The sequence below is a fragment of the Oryctolagus cuniculus genome, chromosome 8, assembly GCF_051225735.1.
Source record: "Oryctolagus cuniculus isolate XC-2025 breed Fujian yellow rabbit chromosome 8, ASM5122573v1, whole genome shotgun sequence".
Taxonomy (NCBI): Eukaryota; Metazoa; Chordata; class Mammalia; order Lagomorpha; family Leporidae; genus Oryctolagus; species Oryctolagus cuniculus.
In genome coordinates, this window is record NC_142874.1 from 50,372,425 (window position 1) to 50,390,852 (window position 18,428).

An 18,428-nucleotide genomic window follows, 5' to 3' on the forward strand; every position below is an offset into this window, starting at 1 on the left:
ACCCCCGAGAGAGCCAGCCGGTGGTGTGCCGCTCCCCCGCGGAAGTGGGGAAAGTGGCAGGGGGAACCGCCCTTCCACGGAGGTGGAAGGGACGGTAGCCAACCCGGGAAGAACCAGCAGCAAACCCGGGGAGGGCCGAGCAGACAAAAGAACAGCGCAGGGTCCTGTTTCGTTCCTCCACAAAGACGGGGAGCAACAAATAAATCATTAGCAGTATTACAAAGTGCTCTAAAAGAAAAGAACAAAAATAGGAGACCTCCTTGAATTGTAAAATACACAAATGATAACTTTGTGGCATTTTCAAAGTGAATAGGGAAGCCCACCATGAAAAATTAATTAATTGTGAATTATTGACAAAATGTAGAGTATTAGAGGAGAAAAATAAATGCTTTAAAAGACTGTTAAAGCCCCCTTTGTGTAAGTAGGTAAATAGAAATTTAATATGCAAACAAAAGTGCATAAAATATTTAAAGGCGGATTTTGTCTCCATGACACTTGGCTTATGATGTCAGCTGTTGTAATCCTAGTAAAACTATTCCTTCTGGGAGAGGGAGTGGGAAAGGGGAGGGTTGTGGGTGGGAGGGACGGTATGGGGGGGAAAGCCATTGTAACCCATGAGTCGTACTTTGGAAATTTTATATTCATTAAATAAAAGATAAAAAAAAAAACTATTCCTTCTTACAATAAACCTACATTATGCAAAATAATGCTTCACAAATCCATTGGAAATCCATAACTCACAAATGTAAAACAAATAAGCAAACACCACAGAGGCCAGTGCTGTGGCGTAGTAGGCTAAGCCTTCACCTCCAGTGCTGGCCTCCCATATGGGCACCAGTTCAAGTTCCAGCTACTCCTCTTCCGATCCAGCTCTCTGTGTGGCCTGGGAAATTTAAACATCATTTAAGGGAAAAACCATTGCCAACCGGAGCTGGGTAAAATTTCAGTCCTGGGTATTGGTGATGCAGAGACGTGTAGATTTGCCTTCTATTCCATGTTCAAGCTCTAATGCATACACTGGACCCTTTGCTTTCTATGCTAGGTAAGCAAGGATGTAGCGAGGGCAGTATAGAATTGCATGACCTTTTCCCAAACCTCTCATTTCAAGAATATGAAAGAACACATCTCTTGCAAAAATTCTTAGCCCAATGGATGTTATCTGTAGAATGAAGGGGAAAGGGTAGGAGAAGGCTGCATGGAAAAGTGTGTGTTGATGGAAGTTGAGAGCCCAATAGAGAAAGTCCTAACAGCCTGGCTAAGGCAGAGGGACAGAGGGCAGCCCCAGAGGACACAGGTCAGTTTGCGATAAGGAATATGGAAGGATGTCGGTCACCCTCCTGGGAAGGGATACAGAAAGCATCCCTTCAAGAACCTCTTGTGTTTGGAATTATCACTTACATTATAGAGGATCTTGTATAATGCAGACTTTTCACATCCGTGACCTCAAGATGGGGAGGCAGGTATTATTAACCACACATTGCAGACAGAACAGAGGGAATGCAGATAATGAGGAGCATCCAGGTCTTCCCATCACACGGCCAGTGCTCTCCCCAGTAGTTCACAGTTGAGCTCCACCATCAGAAACAGAGGCACCAAGTCTGTAGATATCTTTACCATTGGCATTGACAACAATTTCACCTAGTTAGCATATACATTTTAGCAAGCTTCATCAGCCTAGGATACAGTGTATTCTTTTACTTTGCTTTGATTACACAGTGTGTAGTAAATCTGACTCAAACAGATACACATGGGCCGGCACTGTGGCATAGCAGGTAAATTCGCCGCCTGCAGTGCAGACATCCCATATGGGTGCCAGTTTGAGTCCCAGCTGCTCCTCTTCTGATCCAGCTCTCTGCTATGGCCTGGGAAAGCAGTAGAAGATGGCTCAAGTTCTTGGGCCCCTGCACCTACGTGAGAGACCCAAAAGAAGCTCCTGGCTCCTGGCTCCAGGCTTTGGATCAGCCCAGCTTTGGCAGTTGTGGCCATTTGGGGAGTGAACCAGCAGATGGAAAATTCTCTCTCTCTCTCTCTCCCTCCCTCCACTCATCCCTCCCTCTCTTTCTCTCTGCCTCTGCCTCTCTATAACTTTGCCTTTCAAATAAATACATGAATCTTAAAAAAAAAAAACAGATACACAATTGTAAATGATCATTGTGTTTCTAATAGCATCCCTTGCAATTTCAGGAAAACTAATTCAAGATATCAGGAAAAGCATTTTCACAATAACCATACAAAAATGAGGTAAGCCTGCAGCACAAGTTATAGTGCTGACAGTCTTGAATGTTTTAAGGTGTAGACATCAATTCTATGTGCCTAGAGTTTTTATAATACAATTTAAGTGTGTGTGTGTGTGTGTGTGTGTGTGTTTGTAGCACTCATTCAAAACTTCCATGACTCTGTGAAGTAATCAAACTGACAAAGAAAAGAAAGTACTAGTTATGCTTTGCCTGAAGCTGCAACACCAAAACGTCCCACTTGGCCATGATAAATATCAGGGTATAAAAGATAACCATGGCAGTGTGCTGCAGAGCTCAGAGTTCAAGGACCTGCAGTCCTGCCAAGCATGAAATATGTCTGGCATGGCTTAAACTGGATGCATCACAGGAACAGAGAAGTGGAGGCTAACCAGCTACTGCTTTGTCCTATTCACCCATTTACCTATTTTTAAACCAGAAAACCTATTTTTTATTCCAAAACAGGTCATTCCCTCAATAGTTCATCATTTTGATTAATGCTCCGGTGGGTCTTTCTCTTCTATAGGATATTCTCTAGTTTTGCTGAGTCTGAAAATATTATCCAATTATTTTTCATAAAGACCACAGCTTCCAAGCTTAGCTCACAAATTCAAATAACTATGGAATTACCAACCTTATCTTAATTTAGATCATCTGATGTCTTAAGACACGCACAGAAAAGCAATGATGTTGAACACCATGAATGTCTTGATAACAAATAAACCAATAAAAATATTACTCAACATAATGTGTGCAATAAAAAAACTCAGAGAATTTGTACATATCTGAAAGCATAAATTTAAAAACATTTCAAGTGAATAATAAACAGGTTAAATTACTAAAAATAAACTCACTCAATGACAGTAACAAAAAAAAATAAAGCAGCTGGGGGAATGTGCTCCACTCCCACTGCAGCTGTTTTGTATTATTAAAATTCCACATTTCGCAACTGACACAAAAGCAGGATCTTTCATTTAGATTGTTTTTTGCCACCGTGTCATGGCTTTCCATGACACTTCTACACTTCTTAGAATGCTATATTGATTTGGGCTACTTTAAAATTTTCTCTCATAACTCGAAAATATAGCTTTTAAAACTTAAAACCATGAATTTTAATCTCCATCTTGTGATGGGTATACAGGTTTGAATATATGAAATAGATGGAGCCAAAACTTAATAAACCTCATATACTGCATATTTGCATATGTTTACAAGACTTTTGTTTCAAGAAGCCCTGAAATGAAAAACAATCTTCCAAAACAAATGCTATTCCTCTGTGTATTAGATAGAAACTAAAGCCACACTTGGAAGTATCTGTACACAAAATATGAAATATGTGAAAGGTGAAAGCTAACCATAAACTGCAGAATAACTCACTTTAAGAAAATCTTATTGGACACCCACGATTCATGTGTGTTGGTCCTTAGGGAATGTAGCCAGAAATGAAAAGTTTACTCTTGTCCCAGATGTAAGGAATGAGCAAGCAGTGACAGACCTGAATGGCCTGAATGGCCAGATGTCAGGACCTTCCAGCATGTTGTCCCACTTCATTCTCGCTCTGGGGCTTTGTCCCCTATGGCCCCATCCTTTCTCTCCTTATGAGCCTGCTCTTCCCTTTTGCTGCATCTTTCTCTTCAATTATCCATCTCTGCATGCCTTTCCCCTCTCTTTTCCTTCCCCTATGTTTCCCCACACATTCACCAAAATAGAATGATAAGGCATCGAGTGGGTATTGGGCAAAACAAATGGTCTGCATAGAAAACTTAAGATGCATCTACAGCCTCCCATTGCCACAAGACCCACTGCAACATCCCTGCTGTGTCACAATACATCCGTGGCAATAACTGGGTGTGTGAGTGTCTTCAATACCATCCCTGTTACAGGCAATACATACAGCTCTATGGCAACAGTCACTTTTTAAGAATCCCATTTAGGACACTATGAGAGACAATGACATGATCAGCCCTTGTCTAGACTGTTGAGGAACAACTTACTATTTTACTCCTTTAGTATTTTTGTTGTTGTTGTTGCTCTGTTTGTTCTACACAAGACCACTGGTTGATCTCTGCAATCAATCAATGCACAATCATTCTTAAGCATTTAAAAATTAACAGAAAATTGATCTCTGTTAAACATAGGAGTGGGAATAAGAGAGGGAGGAGATATATAGGACGGCACATGCTCACTCAGACTTACCTCCAATGGTGCAACTAAAAATGTGCCAGGGGATTTCAACGCAATCTTACCAAGGAGGCAGGTACCAATGCCAGCACACTTGGTAAAGTGATAAGTATAAATACACAACCGATCAAAAAGATAGGGTGTCGAAGAGATTTCACAAATAAGACCAGTGTAAGCAAACAATGAAGGATAGAATTAAAAGGGAGAGAATGATCCTGCGGGGGAAGCAGGACACACAGCAGACTCATAGAATGGCAAATGCCCAAAACAGCACTCCTGCCTCAGAATCAACCCTTGGGACGTTCGGATCTGACTAAAAGATCCATGAGAGCCTCACAGGCATGGAAAGCCATGACATGGTGGCAAAAAAACAATCTAAATGCAGGATCCTGGTGAACAAGACCCCAGCAGAAGGAACAGGCCATCAAGGAAAGAGGCACCTTTCTCTGAAGGGAGGAAGGAACCTCCACTGTGATATGGCCTTGACTAAACAAGTTCAGAGTTGGTGAACTCAAGGGGCTTCCATAGCCTAGACAGCTCATAGCAAGAGTCTCAGGTGATTGCTGACATCATAAATAAGAGTGCCAATTGTTAAATCAACAACGGGAGTCACTGGGTACATGCTCCCCACGTAGGATCTCTGCCCTTAATGTGTTTTACTATGAAACTTAAAAACAACACTACTAGTCGAACAATACCCTATACCTGATTCGGTTGTGTGAGTGCAACTTGTTGAAATCCTTGCTTAGTATATACTAAGTTGATCTTCAGTATATGAAGGTAATTGAAAATGAAACTCGCTGAAGGGCAGGATGGGAGAGGGAGTGGGAGATGGGAGGGCCATGGGAGGGAGGGAGGTTGGGGGGGGAGCCACAACAATACACAAGTTGCATTTTATGTTCTACTTAAAACTATGATTGAACTCTGTAATCAATACACAATTACTCTTAGGTGTTTAATTAATGCTATAACTAGTACTCAAATAGTATTTTACACTTCGTGTTTCTGTGTGGGTGCAAAATGTGGAAATCTTTACTTAATATATGCTAAATTGATCTTCTGTATATAAAGATAATTGAAAATTAATCTTGATGCAAAGGGAAGGGGAGAGGGAGTGGGAGAGGGGAGTGTTGTGGGTGGGAGGGAAGTTATGGAGGGGGGAGCTAATGTAATCCATAAGCTGTACTTTGGAAATTTATGTTCATTCAATTAAAAAAAATTAAAAAAAAATAAAAAAAGAATCCCATTTAAGGTGGCAGCACTGTGACATAATGGGTTAAGCATCTGCCTTCATCACCAGCATCCCATATGGGCACTGGTTTGAGTCCCAGCTGCTCCACTTCTGATCCAGCTCTCTGCTATGGCCTGGGAAAGTGATATAAGATAGCTGAAGTACTTGGGTCCCTACACCTGAGTGGGAGACCTGGAAAAAGCTCCTGGCTCCTGGCTTCAGATCAGCCCAGCTGCAGGCATTGCAGCCATTTGGGGTATGAAGCAGTAGATGGAAGACCTCTCTCCCTCTCTCTGTCTCCCTCTCTGTTACTCTGCCTCTCAAATAAATAAATAAATCTTAAAAAAAAAGAATCCAATTTAAAAGAAACTGTACTTGTACAAATGTTCTCGCTTAGATCCATGCCATACTATACACACTGCTATGTTTGGTTTGTTAAATGCTCCCCCATTGCCTTAAAAGAAAGACCTCTTCTAAAAAATCATATCTTATCAGACAAAAAATTCTTCTAGAAACTATATTGTGTCCTCAAGTATAAAAATGTTGCTTGAGTGTCGTGATTTCTGTCCTTTATTTCCTTATAACTCTATAGCTTAATTAAAGCATGCTCCCAGTCCCACCTTGTAATAAGCAGTTGAATTCAGAGTCCCTTCAAATTCTCCAAGCATGGCCTAATCACACCAACTCTTGCTAACCCTCCAAATTCCTAACACCAAATAGGCTTTAATGACTCAAAATTGAGCTTCTTTCCTAAGTCAGATTTAGGAAGTTATAGCCAAGTGCCCACTCCAACACTGTAGAAAAGTAGGGAGAATGAGAGGTTGTGCTGCCTGCTACAGTTCCAAGAAGCATTGCAGAATGGCCCCTGGGAGGCTGTTTTCACATGTCCAGTGTGCTTCTTTCTTGCTGCAGAGACAGAAGTGCACACACAGAGCCACAGGGAAATTTAATCTCATTTGTTCATCCTGTCCCTGAGAATCTTCATTTAACAACACTTCCAATATGCCCAATCATAAATTAGTCTTCGCAAATGATTGAATTGGTTTCCTTCAGAACCCTTAATTGAAATTGAAATTGAAAATGTTCGAGAAAACTTGTTGGAGTTTACTGAATGTATTTGGAATGCCCTTGAAACAAAAACTGAATTCAAAAATTCACCAGCTGTATTAGAGCTCTCAAGAGAAACAGAACCAATAGTATCTACAGAGGAGAATTACTATAAGGAATTGACTCAGGCAGTTACTGAGGCTGAGAACTCCAGAGTCTGCCGTTTGCATTGCCGCTGGCAGTCTCAAGTCTGAGGACCAGAATCACCCAGGGCAGGCCATGGATGTCATAGTTGAAGCAACCAGGCAGGAAGGGAGAAGGGTAGAATTTTTTCCTTCCTCCACCTATTTTATTCAAACTGTCAATGGATTGGATGAAATCTGCAGCACTGCAGAGGGCAATGTAGTTCAATGAGCCTATGGATTCAAATGCAAATCGCATCCCACCTGGAAACACTCTCATGGACATAGTGAGAAAATATTTAATCTGGGCATCCTATGGTGCCCTCGACTTGATGCATGAAAATATTAACCATCGGGGAGGAGGCAAGATGGCGGAATAGGAAGGGAACACACTGATAGTCCGGGGAGAGATAGCTTAATAAAAGTGGAGATACTGCAGGTTCAAGGAAGAGTAGGGGAGGAAACAGCAGAAGAAACTCTTCCAGAACGCGTGATTCACAGCGGACCTGCGTGGAGAGCGTGGGAGCCCACAGTTCGGTACACCAGCGGCAGACTCAACACACCAGCGCTGGAACGCGAGGTGAGCCGAACCTCATTAGCCCGAGACACCTGCAGGCAAGCGGAGAGAGAGGAGACTAGAAGGAACGACCCCCGGGGGGGAAAGTTCACCAGGCTAACTGGAAGAGAGAGAGAGAGAAAAAAAAAAGGTGACTGGTACGGACACGGGTTTCGCTCTCTCCACTCACCTCTCAAGGGCGAGCAAGACAAAGAGCAGGCGCCATCTTGGACATACGTCATAAGCAGAGCGACCTCAGGTCTGCACCAGCCCTGAGCCTAGCAGAAAAACCTGACTCTGGGCGGGGCGAATTAACAGGAGATTAGGACCTAGTAAATTTGTGGTGCTACTGAACTGAGACTGTGAAAAAAGAGACGGTGGGGGAGAGAGCTCACGGAATTCACGTGAGCACTCTCCAGAGACGCTACAATTCTGTAACTTTGGCAACCCAGTGGGAGACTGAAGGAGACTTTGAGCCCACTCTGAGGGCCGAACAGATTCCCTGTGTGGTCCTTGGGAAGAGCTTCCGATCTCTGGCTCCTGTGGGTATATCATTTGCCTGCTAACTACCTCCAACTTTGTTCAGCTGTGCAGAATTACTTCCCTTTTGAATCAAAAAAAGAAAGAGAGAGAGAGAGATTTACCACGCCTAACCTGGGAGTGTCACCTTTGGCACACCAAACAGAGCTCTCAGGCCACACCCATCTCAAGCCCTAAGGCTCCATCAAAAACAGATAGTCCACTTAATCTAGAGTCATAGTATAACAAGAAAAAGCACCACAGTGAAGAAACCAAATATCTCCAATATGCCAAATAACAAACACAAAAACCGAGGTAATAAAAACAAGGAAGTCACCATGATGCCCTCAAATGAAAAAGACACCCCAATTCAAGATTATGAGGATGATGAGTTAGAAGAAATGCAAGAAGCAGATCTCAAAAAATTGATAAGAACATTAAGAAGTTCTCAAAAACAAATTCTTGAACTACAGAAATCCTTAATGGACAAGATAGAAAATCTCTCTCGTGAAAATGAAATATTAAGGAGGAATCAAAATGAAACGAAACAACTAGTATAACAGGAAACTGTGATAGGGACTAAAGTAAAGAATTCAATAGATCAAATGAAAAACACAATAGAGAGCCTTACAAACAGAATGGGTGAAGCAGAAGAGAGAATATTGGACTTAGAAGACAGAGAACAGGAAAGGATATAGTCAGACCAAAGAAAAGAAGAGGAAATTAGAAATCTAAAACATACTGTCAGGAATCTTCAGGATACTATTAAAAAACCCAACATTCGGGTTCTAAGAGTTACTGAAGGCATGGAGAGGGAGAAAGGATTAGAAGGCCTTTTTAGTGAGATATTAGCAGAAAATTTCCCAGGTTTGGAGAAGGACAGAGAAATCCTAGTACAGGAAGCTCACAGAACCCCTAATAAACATGACCAAAAGAGATCCTCACCACGACACGTTGTAATTAAATTCTCCACGGTGAAACATAAAGAAAAGATCCTAAAATGTGCAAGAGAGAAATGTCAGATTACTCTCAGAGGATCTCCAATCAGACTCACAGCTGACTTCTCATCAGAAACTCTACAAGCTAGGAGGGAATGGCGAGATATAGCCCAGGTACTAAGAGAGAAAAACTGCCAGCCCAGAATATTATATCCTGCAAAGCTATCATTTGTGAATGAAGGTGAAATAAAGACTTTTCATAGCAAACAGAAATTGAAAGAATTTGTCGCCACTCATCCAGCCCTGCAACAGATGCTTAAAGATGTGTTACACACAGAAACACAGAAACACGGTCATCAATATGAAAGAAGGTAAAGGAAGGAAACCTCACAGCAAAAGATCACAGGGAATTCAAAGCATATATTAGAACTTATCTTTGGCAAATGGCAGGGCAAAGTTACCACTTTTCATTAGTCACATTGAACGTGAATGGCCTGAACTGTCCAGTTAAAAGACACCGATTAGCTGATTGGGTTAAGGAACAAAACCAATCTATTTGCTGCTTACAAGAAACACATCTTTCCAACAAAGATCCATACAGACTGAAAGTGAAAGGCTGGAAAAAGATATACCATGCCAACAGAAATGAAAAAAGAGCGGGCGTAGCCATCTTAATATCGGACACCATAAACTTTACCACAAAAACTGTTAAGAGAGACAAAGAGGGACACTATATAATGATTAAGGGATCAATACAACAAGAAGATATAACAATTATCAATGTATATGCACCTAACTACAGGGCACCAGTTTATCTAAAAGATTTGTTAACGGACTTAAAGGGAGACTTCGACCCCAATACAATAGTACTGGGGGACTTCAATACTCCACTCTCAGAAATAGACAGATCAATAGGACAGAAGATCAACAAGGAGACAGTAGATTTAAACGACACTATAGCCCAAATGGATCTAACAGATATATACAGAACTTTCAATCCTACAGCTAAAGATTTTACATTCTTCTCAGCAGTACATGGAACCTTCTCTAGGATTGACCACATACTAGGCCATAAAGCAAGTCTCAGCAAATTCAAAAGAATTAGAATCATACCATACAGCTTCTCAGACCATAAAGGAATGAAGTTGGAAATTAGCAACTCAGGAATCCCTAGAGCATACGCAAACACATGGAGATTGAACAACATGCTCCTGAATGAACAATGGGTCATAGAAGAAATCAAAAGAGAAATCAAAAATTTTCTGGAAGTAAATGAGGATAACAGCACAACATACCAAAACTTATGGGACACAGCAAAAGCAGTGTTAAGAGGAAAGTTTATATCAATAGGTGCCTACATCAAGAAATTGGAAAGGCACCAAATAGATGAGCTTTCAATTCACCTCAAGGATCTAGAAAACCTACAGCAAACCAGACCCAAATCTAGTAGGAGAAGAGAAATAATGAAAATCAGAGAAGAAATCAACAGGATTGAATCAAGAAAAACATTACAAAAAATCAGCCAAACGAGGAGCTGGTTTTTTGAAAAAATAAACAAAATTGACACCCCATTGGCCCAACTAACTAAAAAAAGAAGAGAAAAGACCCAAATCAATAAAATCAGAGATGAAAAAGGAAACGTAACAACAGACACCACAGAAATAAAAAGAATCATCAGAAATTACTACAAGGACTTGTATGCCAGCAAACAGGGAAATCTATCAGAAATGGATAGATTCCTGGACACATGCAACCTACCTAAATTGAACCAGGAAGACATCGAAAACATAAACAGACCCATAACTGAGACAGAAATTGAAACAGTAATAAAGGCCCTCCCAACAAAGAAAAGCCCAGAACCAGATGGATTCACTGCTGAATTCTACCAGACAGCTAAAGAAGAACTAACTCCAATTCTTCTCAAACTATTCAGAACAATCGAAGAAGAGGGAATCCTCCCAAATTCTTTCTATGAAGCCAGCATCACCTTAATTCCTAAGCCGGAAAAAGATGCAGCACTGAAAGAGAATTACAGACCAATATCCCTGATGAACATAGATGCAAAAATTCTCAATAAAATTCTCGCCAATAGAATGTAACAACACATCAGAAAGATCATCCACCCAGACCAAATGGGATTTATCCCTGGTATGCAGGGATGGTTTAATGTGCGCAAGACAATCAATGTGATACACCACATTAACAGACTGCAGAAGAAAAACCATATGATTATCTCAATAGATGCCGAGAAAGCATTTGATAAAATACAACACCTGTTCATGATGAAAACTCTAAGCAAACTGGGTTTGGAAGGAACATTCCTCAATACAATCAAAGCAATCTATGAAAAACCCACAGCCAACATCCTATTGAATGGGGAAAAGTTGGAAGCATTTCCACTGAGATCTGGCACCAGACAGGGATGCCCACTCTCACCACTGCTATTCAATATAGTTCTGGAGGTTCTAGCCAGAGCTATTAGGCAAGAAAAAGAAATTAAAGGGATACAAATTGGGAAGGAAGAACTCAAACTATCCCTCTTTGCAGATGACATGATTCTTTATTTAGGGGACCCAAAGAACTCTACTAAGAGACTATTGGAACTCATAGAAGATTTTGGCAAAGTAGCAGGGTATAAAATCAATGCACAAAAATCAACAGCCTTTGTATACACAGACAATGCCATGGCTGAGGAAGAACTTCTAAGATCAATCCCATTCACAATAGCTACAAAAACAATCAAATACCTTGGAATAAACTTAACCAAGGACGTTAAAGATCTCTACTATGAAAATTACAAAACCTTAAAGAAAGAAATAGCAGAGGATACCAAGAAATGGAAAAATCTTCCATGCTCATGGGTTGGAGGAATCAATATCATCAAAATGTCCATTCTCCCAAAAGCAATTTATAAATTCAATGCAATACCAATCAAGATACCAAAGACCTTCTTCTCAGATCTGGAAAAATTGGTGCTGAAATTTATATGGAGACACAAGAGACCTCGAATAGCTAAAGCAATCTTGTACAACAAAAACAAAGCCGGAGGCATCACAATAACAGATTTCAGGACATACTACAGGGCAGTTGTAATCAAAACAGCATGGTACTGGTACAGAAACAGATGGATAGACCAATGGAACAGAATTGAAACACCAGAAATCAACCCAAACATCTACAGCCAACTTATATTTGATCAAGGATCTAAAACTAATTCCTGGAGCAAGGACAGTCTATTCAATAAATGGTGCTGGGAAAATTGGATTTCCACGTGCAGAATCATGAAGCAAGACCCCTACCTTACGCCTTACACAAAAATCCACTCAACATGGATTAAAGACCTAAATCTACGACCTGACACCATCAAGTTACTAGAGAACATTGGAGAAACCCTTCAAGATATTGGCACAGGCAAAGAATTTCTGGAAAAGACCTGGGAAGCACAGGCAGTCAAAGCCAAAATCAACTACTGGGATTGCATCAAATTGAGAAGTTTCTGTACTGCAAAAGAAACAGTCAGGAGAGTGAAGAGACAACTGACAGAATGGGAAAAAATATTTGCAACCTATGCAACAGATAAAGGGTTGATAACCAGAATCTACAAAGAGATCAAGAAACTCCACAACAACAAAACAAACAACCCACTTAAGAGATGGGCCAAGGACCTCAATAGACATTTTTCAAAAGAGGAAATCCAAATGGCCAACAGGCACATGAAAAAATATTCAAGGTCATTAGCAATCAGGGAAATGCAAATAAAAACCACAATGAGGTTTCACCTCACCCCGGTTAGAATGGCTCACATGCAGAAATCTACCAACAACAGATGCTGGCGAGGATGTGGGGAAAAAGGGACACTAACCCACTGTTGGTGGGAATGCAAACTGGTCAAGCCACTATGGAAGTCAGTCTGGAGATTCCTCAGAAACCTGAAGATAACCCTACCGTTCGACCCAGCCATCCCACTCCTTGGAATTTACCCACAGGAATTTAAATTGGCAAATAAAAAAGCGGTCTGCAGCCTAATGTTTATTGCAGCACAATTCACAATAGCCAAGACCTGGAACCAACCCAAATGCCCATCAACGGTAGACTGGATAAAGAAATTATGGGATATGTACTCTTTAGAATACTATACCGCAGTAAGAAACAACGAAATCCAGTCATTTGCAACAAAATGGAGGAATCTGGAACACATCATGCTGAGTGAAATAAGCCAGTCCCAAAGGGACAAATACCATATGTTCTCCCTGATCGGTGACAACTGACTGAACACCAAAAAGGAAACCTGTTGAAGTGAAATGGACACTATGAGAAATGGTGACTTGATCAGCATAGCCCTGACTGTTAATGAACAACTTAATACATTATCCCTCTTAGTAGTTTTTTTGTCTGTTCTACTTAATATGACTGGTTTATTCTGTAATTAATACACAGTTATTCTTAAGTGTTGAAATTTAACTGAAATGTGATCCCTGTTAAACATAAGAGTAGGAATAAGAGAGGGAAGAGATGTACAATTTGGGACATGCTCATGCTGACTTGCCCCAAATGGTAGAGTTAGAAACATACCAGGGGACTCCAATTTAATCCCATCAAGGTGGTATGTACCAATGCCATCTCACCAGTCCAAGTGATCAATTTCAGTTCACTGTTGATCATAATGAAAGGACTAAGAGTCAAAGGAAGCACATAAACAAGTCTAGTACCTGCTAATACTAACTGATAGAATAAATAAAGGGGAGAGTGATCCAACATGGGAAGCGAGATACTCAGCAGACTCATAGAATGGCGGATGTCCTAAACAGCACTCTGGCCTCAGAATCAGCCCTAAAGGCATTCGGATCTGGCTGAAAAGCCCATGAGAGTATTTCAGGCATGGAAAGCCAAGACACTCTGGCAAAAAAAAAAAAAAAAAAAAAAAAAAAAACCCTAAATGAAAGATCTCTGTGAGTGAGATCCCAGTGGAAAGAACAGGTCTTCAAAGAAGGAGGTACCTTTCTCTGAAGGGAGGAGAGAACCTCCACTTTGAATATGACCTTGTCTAAACAAGATAAGAGTCGGTGAACTCAAAAGGCTTCCATAGCCTTGGAAACTCATGACTGGTGCATAGGGAGATTACTGATGCCATAAACAGGAGTGTCAATTTGTAAAGTCAACAACAGGAGTCACTGTGCACTTGCTCCTCATGTAGGATCTCTGTCCTTAATGTGCTGTACATTGAGACTTAATGCTATAATGAGTACTCAAACAGTATATTTCGCTTTGTGTTTCTATGGGGGTGCAAACTGTTGAAATTTTTACTTAATGTATACTAAACTGATCTTCTGTAAAAAAAAAAAAAAGAAGAAATTATCAATTCCCAACTTGACTCTCACTGGGATTAAACATGACAATAGGTCTGATCTGATTTCATCATCATTTAAAAAATCATCTATTATTTTTCACTTTATGTTTGTGTGGGAGCAAACTGTTGAAATCTTTACTTAATATATGCTAAACTGATCTTCTGTATATAAAGATAATCGAAAATGAATCCTCATGTGAATGGAAGGGGAGAGGGAGTGGGAAAGGGGAGGGATGCGGGTGGGAGAGACAATATCGGGGGGGGGGAAGCCATTGTAATCCATAAGCCGTACTTTGGAAATTTATATTCATTAAATAAAAGTTAAAAAAAAAAACAGAAAATATTAACCATCACGCTGTTTTTAAAATATTCTAAACATCATAGTTAAAACTTCCTCTACTTACTCTAAGTAAGTGCTATTTCTAAACCAAAGAAAATTACTGAAGCAACATTTGTATGTTACCCTTCCTTCCACCATCCTTGCAGCAATTTAAATAAGAAAATTACAGTCATTTTAAGTCATCTCCAAGGAAAATACCTGTAGCTGTAAGCTGAGCATCTTCAATATGTCGGCTTGGCCTGGTTTGGTAGTGTGGCTCTGTAGAATGAAATCATGGTAAGGATAAGTATGTTTATATTCTAAATTGTTGATCATTTTTATTATCTTATTTTTTTGAAAGAAAGTAACAATGAAATAGTAATTTACTCTATATTTTAAAACTTGTAATTTTGACTTCCTTACCAGGCTATGCAATACAAATTTACATTGAACATTGCCTTGACTCAAAAGATGAACAAATTAGCCCATTATTAATCAGGCTAGAAATCAAATTAGATACTTCCCCTCTTTCAACTTGCCTGACTTTTCCTATCAAGTTAGCATTCTTAATAGCATACAATTTGTTCAGAATATTGTCATGTAACCACCTAGGGCTGAGGGCAAAGCTGCCACTCAGATGGGCTTGAGGACAGAACAGACAGAGCATCCAGCCCAAGATGATTTGGAAGCCTTAAAATCTAACGGAATTTGAAGCTGGCACTGTGGCATGGTATTTTGCTCCTCCACCTGTAGTGACAGCATCCCACATGGGCACCCGGTCAAGTCCCAACTGCCCCACTTACAATCCAGCTCTCTGCTAATGGCCTGAGAAGGCAGCAGAAGATGGCCCAAGTGATTGGGTCCCTGTACCCACATGGAAGACTCAGAAGAAGCTCCTGGCTCCTGGCTCCTGGCTTCGGATCAGCTCAGCTCCAGCTGTTGCGACATTTGGTGAGTGAACCAGCAGATGGGAGACCTCTCTATTTCCCCCTCTCTCTATCTGTAGCTCTGCCTCTCAAATAAATAAATAAATAATTTTAAAAATCTAATGGAATTTATTCAACAAGGCTTGTGACTTATTTGGAACCTGTGACCCCTTTCTTCTTCCCGGTTCTCCTTTTTGGAATGAAAATATCTACCCCACACCTGCCCCACTGTTGTCCTCTGGAAGCAGGTGACTTATCTGATTTCACATGTTCATAGCTGAGTAGGAATTTTGCCCTGGGAAGGATCACATTCCCAGCTCCTTCCATATATCCTTAGATGATATTTTGGATTTTGAGTTGATCTTGGAATGGATTTAGATCTTGAGAGATGCTAGAATAGAGTGAATACGTTTTGCACGAGTTTTGGGGGCCAGGCTATACATTAAACTGGATTACCCTGAAATCCATGTGCTAAAGTTAACCCGGAGTGCTTCAGGGTGTGATATTATTTAGAATATAGTCTGTGTAGAGATAGGCAAGTAAAAATGAGGTCAGTAAAGTGACTCCTAACCCATATGAGTAGTGTCCTGAGAAAAGGAAGAAACCTGTCCAGAGATACACACAGAGGGAGGACAATGTGAAGACACACGGGAGGAGCCCCCATCGAAAATGTGAGGAAAGAGGCCTAGAACAGACCATTCCTTCACAGCCCTCAGTAGGATGCTATGATACCTTGATTTTGGACTTCCAGCCTCTGAAACTGTGAGACATGTATATCTGTTGTTTAATCTACCTAGTCTGTGGTACCTGAACAGAGCATCCCTAGAAAATTAACATAACACTTTTTAATGTTAACAATTTAATATAAAAATACATTAATATTTTCCATCTTTTATAAAATTAAATTAACAAACAAAAATTATATATATATTTAAGGTATACTGGTATTTTGATATATATGGACATTGGGAAATGATTACCAAAATCAAATGAATTAGCATATCCATCACATAACCCTGTGTGTGTGTGCATGTGTGTGGGTGTAGGTAGTGAGAACATTTAAGATCTACAGGTATATGTTTAGGAAATTTCTAGTGTACAATAAATGATTATTAGCTCAATTCACCATATTATACATTAGTTCTCCAGAACTTGTTCATCCCACACAACCAATGCATTTGTGCCCTTCTACCATCGTCTTCCAAAAGCGTGTTAATGTTTACAGCAAAACATTTATATGGTATTTAAACATCCATTCAATAGTCATTGATCATATTTTTCTCTAAGATATATAATAGAAAATAAATTTAATAAGAGTAGAATATCTTAATAATCACGTACTTCCTTCCCAGATTCTGTACTTCTTTTCTTGATCATAAAGGAAAAAAAATGATTTTTTATTTTCTTATCAAACTGATTAACAAGTATTTCTATGTTTGTAACCAAATATGCTTTCACAGCACACCTTGGGTATATGTAAGTATGTCATTCTCACTGTTCATTTTAACTTACAAAGCAAAAAAAGACGGAGCTACAGAAACTGTGGTAGAAATTTGCTGATCTGGTGCTGCTTGTAACCCACACTTGGCCAGTCACATACCTACTCAAAAACCCTTCCTGATCCAGCACAGCAGGATCTGTATTTTTTTATTTTTTGTTATTTGTTACAAGACTGACAGGATTATTTAACGACATAGGAAAATAATGTGCTTTGAAACAAGATAATCACAATAGGAAGAAAATGACTCCACTTTTGACAAAAAAATTTAAAAACCATGAACACACACATAAAACTGGAAGGTCATATACCAAGATCTCAACAGTGCTTACTTCTGTTTAGTGATTAAATCTTCCCTTTGTTGGAGGGGCCAGTGCTGTGGCATAGTAGGTAAAGCCTCCGCCTGCAGCACCAGCATCCCATATGGGTGCTGGTTCAAGTCCTGCTGCTCCTCTTCCAAACCAGCTCTCTGCTATGGCCTCAGAAAGCAGTGGAAGATGGCCCAAGTCCTTGGGCCCCTGAACCCACATGGGAAAACCTGGAGGCAGCTCCTGGCTCCTGGCTTCGGATAGACACAGCTCTGACCATTGCAGCCAACTGGGGAGTGAACCAGCAGATGGAAAACCTCTTTCTTTCTCTGCCTCTCCGTCTCTTTTGGTGTAACTCTGACTTTCAAATAAATAAATAAATCTCAAAAATAATTTTGTCTTTGTTTCTGTGCATTTTTTGAAACATGATTATTTATTGAACAAAAAAGAAAAACAAGGTCCTGTTGAAATAGTCAAGTATTGGGAATTAAGAAAGCAGATGTCCTGCAGCCAAAGTGTAAAATCCAGGGGAGGATGGCGCCGCGGCTCAATAGGCTAATCCTCCACCTGCGGTGCCAGCACACCGGGTTCTAGTCCCGGTCAGGGCGCCAGATTCTGTCCCAGTTGCTCCTCTTCCAGCCCAGCTCTCTGCTGTGGCCCGGGAGTGCAGTGGAGGATGGTCCAGGTCCTTGGGCCCTGCACCCGCATGGGAGACCAGAAGAAGCACCTGGCTCCTGTCTTCCGATCAGCGCAATGCGCCAGCCGCAGTGGCCACTTGTGGGATGAACCAACAGCAAAGGAAGACCTTTCTCTCTGTCTTTCTCTTTCTCACTGTCTAACTCTGCCTGTCAAAAAAAAAAAAAAAAAAAAAAATCCAGGGCAGGCCTTTTTTCTAGACCAGAGGTGAAACACTGGTTTGTCCTTTCATCCCGGAATGCTACTTATCAGACCGTTCCCTCTAGAGCTGGTGCTCTCAGTGTAGCAACTCATTTTTAATATCCCCTGCTAGATATGCTTTTAAAAGATTTATTTGAAAGTCAAACCTACAGAGAGAGAATGAGCAAGGTGGAGAGAGACACAGAGACAGAGAGATCTTCTATCTGCTGGTTCACTCCTCAGATAGCCATAACAGGAGCCAGGCG